This window comes from Myotis davidii, unplaced genomic scaffold (genome assembly GCF_000327345.1).
Source record: "Myotis davidii unplaced genomic scaffold, ASM32734v1 scaffold98, whole genome shotgun sequence".
In the NCBI taxonomy this organism is placed as follows: domain Eukaryota; kingdom Metazoa; phylum Chordata; class Mammalia; order Chiroptera; family Vespertilionidae; genus Myotis; species Myotis davidii.
The window spans coordinates 446,831-452,271 of NW_006294654.1; positions in this window are offsets into that span (position 1 = coordinate 446,831).

Here is a 5,441-nt window from a genome sequence, read left to right on the forward strand (position 1 = left end):
CTGACGTGACATAATGAAATGTCACAGGTGACGTCAAATAGGCTAGGAGAGCCAACCAGAACTCCACTACAATCTAGTAGGGCAGAAAACATTGAAGAAAAATGAATTGGAAATGGGGGGAAAGATAGAAAACAGGATTAATAAAATATTGCCCTATTTGTAAATGTTCAGCAAATTACAATCAACTCTGGAAAGTTTAATAAGGGAAATAGGTGTTTAACTCTGAGCCTTGTGAGCATATGTGGCACGTACTTCTCAAGTGACTGAACACAAATTTGACTTTTATAATTAAAAAAACACTTCCTATGCATTTGGCAGTTTCAATCACTATTCATAATTCACAAGGATGGGTGTGTTTTTTTTATTGAATCAGTGCATATCACCTGAAATCTGCATTCTTTTTAAAAAAATATATTTTATTGATTTTTTACAGAGAGGAATGGAGAGGGATAGAGAGTTAGAAACATCGATGAGAGAGAAACATTGATCAGCTGCCTCCTGCACACTCCTTACTGGGGATGTGCCTGCAACCTAGGTACATGCCCTTGACTGGAATCGAACCCGGGACCCTTCAGTCCGCAGGCCGAGGCTCTATCCACTGAGCCAAACCGGTTAGGGCAGAAATCTGCATTCTTTAGCCTGAATTCAGTTACTGGACTCATTAAGTGACATAAGTTAGAAGGACAAGATTGCCAGTTGTGTCTAACTATCCAGGTAAATAAATAAAATATGTTGATATTTTATTAATTACTGCAAAGATCTTACGAATTCTAAAATTTACAATGTTTTCCCAATTTATTATCTTTTGAGTAGTTTATTTGTTTGTGTGTTTTTTTTAATTGATTTTAGACAGAGAGGAAGACAGAGGGAGAAGGAGAGGATGAGACAGAGAGAGAGAGAGAGAGAGAGAGAGAGAGAGAGAGAGAGAGAGACATTGATGTGAGAGAGAAATACCAATCAGTTGTCGCCTGTAAGCATCCTGATCAGGTATCAAACCTGCAACCTGGGTAGATGCTGTGACTGAGAATCAAACCTGGGACCTTGCAGTGTATGAGACAATGCCCCAACCAACTGAGCCACACCAGCCAGGTCTCAATAGTTTATTTTTATTGAAATAGAAAATAAGATTCAAGGGGATTATTTGGCAAAGTTGGAACTATAACCTATGCCTTCTCTTGGCAAACATAATATGTTATTCTTCAAGCTATGTTAGTGTTCAGAAGAACAGAGTTCTCTCCAGCCAGTTCTAGAAGTATAGTTACTTCTCTCCAGCATGGATTCAGCCCCTACACTTGAGTATGTCTGTTTTGCTTGTTGATTGCCTGTTCTGACTGAATGATTTTTAAATATTTTAAATATCATTCTTGTTTCTATCAAACCTATTCAGGACTAAGTTTTCAAGATTATTAAGAGTACAAGGAATAAATACATTCTGAAGATTAATTGCGTAATACAAATATTAGCCAAGTGACTATTACTGATTTTTGTTTAATGAAAGATATAACTATTGAGTTAGTGAATAAACATTGGACCTTTGCTTCTGTTTATATTTATTACACAGGAATCTTTTATTGACAAGGCAATATAATAGCAAGGTGAAGAAAGCCTAATCCTAAAAATAGAAGATAGCTACTAGTATTTTAATTGGATTTTAGATGTAAGCCTGCGATCGTATTTTAAATATTAAACTTTATTCACTTTACATGGTTATAAATATTCTCTTGGCCTTACGTAGTTTTTCTAATCATATTTCAATGACTGCATATTCTGTTAATGTGTATAGTTTTTGTTTTAACTATGACATCATTTTAAGATTAAATCTAATGGTAATAATGTTTTTGGTAAACCTCATAGATTTGAACCTATATGACACAAGCAACTAAAAATTTTTTTTCATTAGTTATTTTTTAATGACTTAGGCTTTTGAAAACATTTTAATCCTACATTGTAAATAGCTTAATTAAACTTGAAAAATGTGCTAATGTACCTTGAAGATACAAATTACTTTTTACAATAAATACCAAATAATTTTGATTTATTTAAATGAAGTTTTAATCAATATTTAGGGCATATTTCTATAAATTATTTTTGTAGAAAATAAGGAAACATATAAACTTTCGTTAAATTAAAATACAGTGAATTTGGAATAAAAAGAATGGATCCCCATTTGTGACCATTATGTTTTCATAATATACTATTATAGTAACATATCTAAAAATACCATTTGGCCATTTATGCTATCCTGGTTGTTTAATACTTTGCCACTTCTGCTTTAGTCCATACAAGAGCATGATTTAATTTGAGGTCAAATCCCATGCAAACACAATTTACGGAAGCAGATTTTCATCTCACCAAAGCATAACACATTCTGCCAAGCCTGTTAACACCAGTGCAGATCATTGAGGGTATAATTGGCTGCTACTGGCACTGGCACAAGCTGTGACACATTCTATCAGCAATAGGTAGTATCTGGAAAGCCATAGAAACCAGCGCATGCTGATTATCCAGAAGATAACTGGACTTGGAAAGGAAGGAAATGTAAAACCAGCCTGTCTTTCCACTTCAGACAGGCAGTGAGAAAGCTCATCTTCCCCTCTTTTACCAAATGTGGGATATTGCGGGGAGGGAGAACACTGACTTGCCTAATGTAGGATGAAATCATTTGGAGTCTTCTGGTTAGAAAAGACAAATAAAATAAAGAGAATATTCATTACAGGGACCTAGAGACCTCCTAGTATTAAAGGAGGGTGGAAAATGACATTAACTTGTATCATTCGACTGGTAAGTCAAAGACAGACAGAGAGTCAGAGGTGAATAGAAGAAAAAGAAATGAAAGGAATTAGGTAAGAGAGGGTGAAAAATCCCTGAAAAGACAAAAGGTATCAGGGTTGTATGAGAAAATAAAAAGCTAAATAAAAATCTATGACATAGATTATTTTAAATGTCTCCTTTTTCTAATAAATAAATGATATACCATATCATTTTGCCTATCCCATTAACAAAATCATAAAAATATATTAATGTCCAATTTTGGTGAGAAGGTGGGAAAACAGTGTCCTACACTATTGGTTGATTTATTGTTTTATTTATTTACTAGAGGCCTGCTGCACAAAATTCATGCACGGGGTGGGAGGGGGGCATCCCCTCAGCCTGGCCTGCACCTTCTCGGGACCCCTCGGATATCCCTCTCGCAATCCAGGACACTGCATGCACCAGTGACCGTACTTCTCATACAGGTGAAAGACATCTTGCTGTTGTATGGGCAGCTACATTTTTTTGCCCTGATTATAAAAGGGAGTACATAACATGATTCTTCTAAGAGCTGGAGCCAAGCCTCAAAGCTAAACCTGGCCCAGAAAAAAAAAAAAAAGAAAAGAAAAAAAGGAGCGGTTGGGAGCTTCAGTCCCCCCCAGCCTGAAAACAGCCCTCAGCCCCTCACCCAGACTGGCCAGGCACCCCAGTGGGGACCCCCACCCTGATCCAGGACACCCTTCAGGGCAAACCAGCCGGCCCCACCCATGCACCAGGCCTCTACCCTATATAGTAAAAGGGTAATATGTCTCCCAGCACCGGGATCAGCGGAGCCATGAGGCCTCCCGGGACTGGGAACAGTGTGACAGGGGGCAGCGCCCAAACGCCCTGATCACCCTGCGGCTCTGTGTGTGACAGGGGGTGGGGCCACAACCTCCCTATCCACCCTGCTCTGTTCGTGACAGGGGAAGGCGCCCCAACCCCCTGATCAGCCCTGCTCTGTGCCTGATATGGGGGAGCTCCCCAACCCTCCCCACCCACGGGCCCTGCTCTGTGTGTGACGGGGTAGAGCCATAACCTCCCCATCAGCCCTGCCCTGAGTGTGAGAGTGGCGGCGCCCCAACCCCCTGATCGGCCCTGCTCTGTGTGTGACAGGGGCAGCATCCCAACCCCCTGATTGGCACTGCAAAAAGTAGGTTTCTGGCCTTTGCTTACAATGTTGCAATCCCGCTGGCTGAAGTCCAGTGGTATTTGTTACAGTTTCTTAAACTGCAGGCTCAGAGGCCTGCAGCCGCAGGCGGGGAACATTGGTTTCCTCTGTCACTGAGGCAAGCAAGCCTCATGTTAGTTTCAAGCTGCCTGGCTGCCAGCCGCCATCTTGGCTGACAGTTAATTTGCATATCTCGCTGATTAGCCAATGAAAAGGGTAGCGGTCGTATGCCAATTACCATGTTTCTCTTTTATTAGTGTAGATGTTTGTAGTTTTTTAATAACATTTATTTTTTTATAATAAGACAGTCAGATTAATAAATTGTTTGATTTATGAAAGTTAATTATACAATAGCACTCTAAAATCACTGAAAATGTCTTTAGTCAATATTCTTAGAATTTTCTGATCAAGCAACTGAACACATCACAACCACCTACTCCTTGGCCCCAAATACTCCATGCTCCCCAGTTGAGTACATCTGGGATGAGGCTCCAGAATTTACATTTTTAAAAAGCTCCCCAGGTGATTCTGACACCCAGCCAGGTTTGGGAATCACTGTCTAAGGGAATGTGATTTATGTAGATCAAAAGAGAAAAGGAAGTACACCATATGGTATGTTAACTCTTTCTTTAATTTCATTTTAGAAGTGGCTTCACAGAGAAAGGGTCTCTAAATGACCTGTATATATAATTCAGCACCTACCTATATTACTGAAAATGTGCCAATAATTTTGTCCACTTGAAACATGACAATAATTTATATTTACAGTGGAATAGAAGGAGGGAAGCTGTGTGAAAAGTTTTATAACTGAGTAATTAAAATGGTGTGGTGTCAGTGCAGAGATAGACATGGGGACCAACAGAGCATAGTAAAGAGCACAGAAACACATCTAAGCATAGGTGGGGCTTTGGATCAATGGACAAGGATGGCATTGGGCAGTGTGCTCTCGGTATAAGAAAAAAGTTAAGGTTAACAATTAGCAGAATGCCTGGGGCTTATTGGCATGGTGGGGGTCCGGGGTTGCTGCCTGGCCTGCGCTCTGGCCCTCCTGCCCTCCAATTGCCATGGCAATCAGGGCCACAGGCCAGCCTGCAACCCCAACTTTCCCATGGCAATCACCCGCTGTGGGGTGGGGAAAGGGAGCCGTTGCCCACCCCCAACTCTTGCCTGCCGCCTGGGTTGCCGATTGCCAATTACCGTTTCTGTTTTATTAGACAGGATTCTGTTGACATCTGCAAGCACTGATAATTCCTACTTTTCATGTCTGATCTCCTTCTAACTTACTGTGTAGCCTGATTGCTCATTTGTCTTATTTTCGCGTCCTAGGTTCTTGAGATATTAGTTTACATTGTATAAAACTTTGAACATAAAGTGTGAAAACAATTGTTCTGTACATCTAATCCCTTCCAATACCAGAATTACTTTACTGAGTATGGTTTTCTTTTCTCCTCACACACATTTATTCCATAATCACTGATGA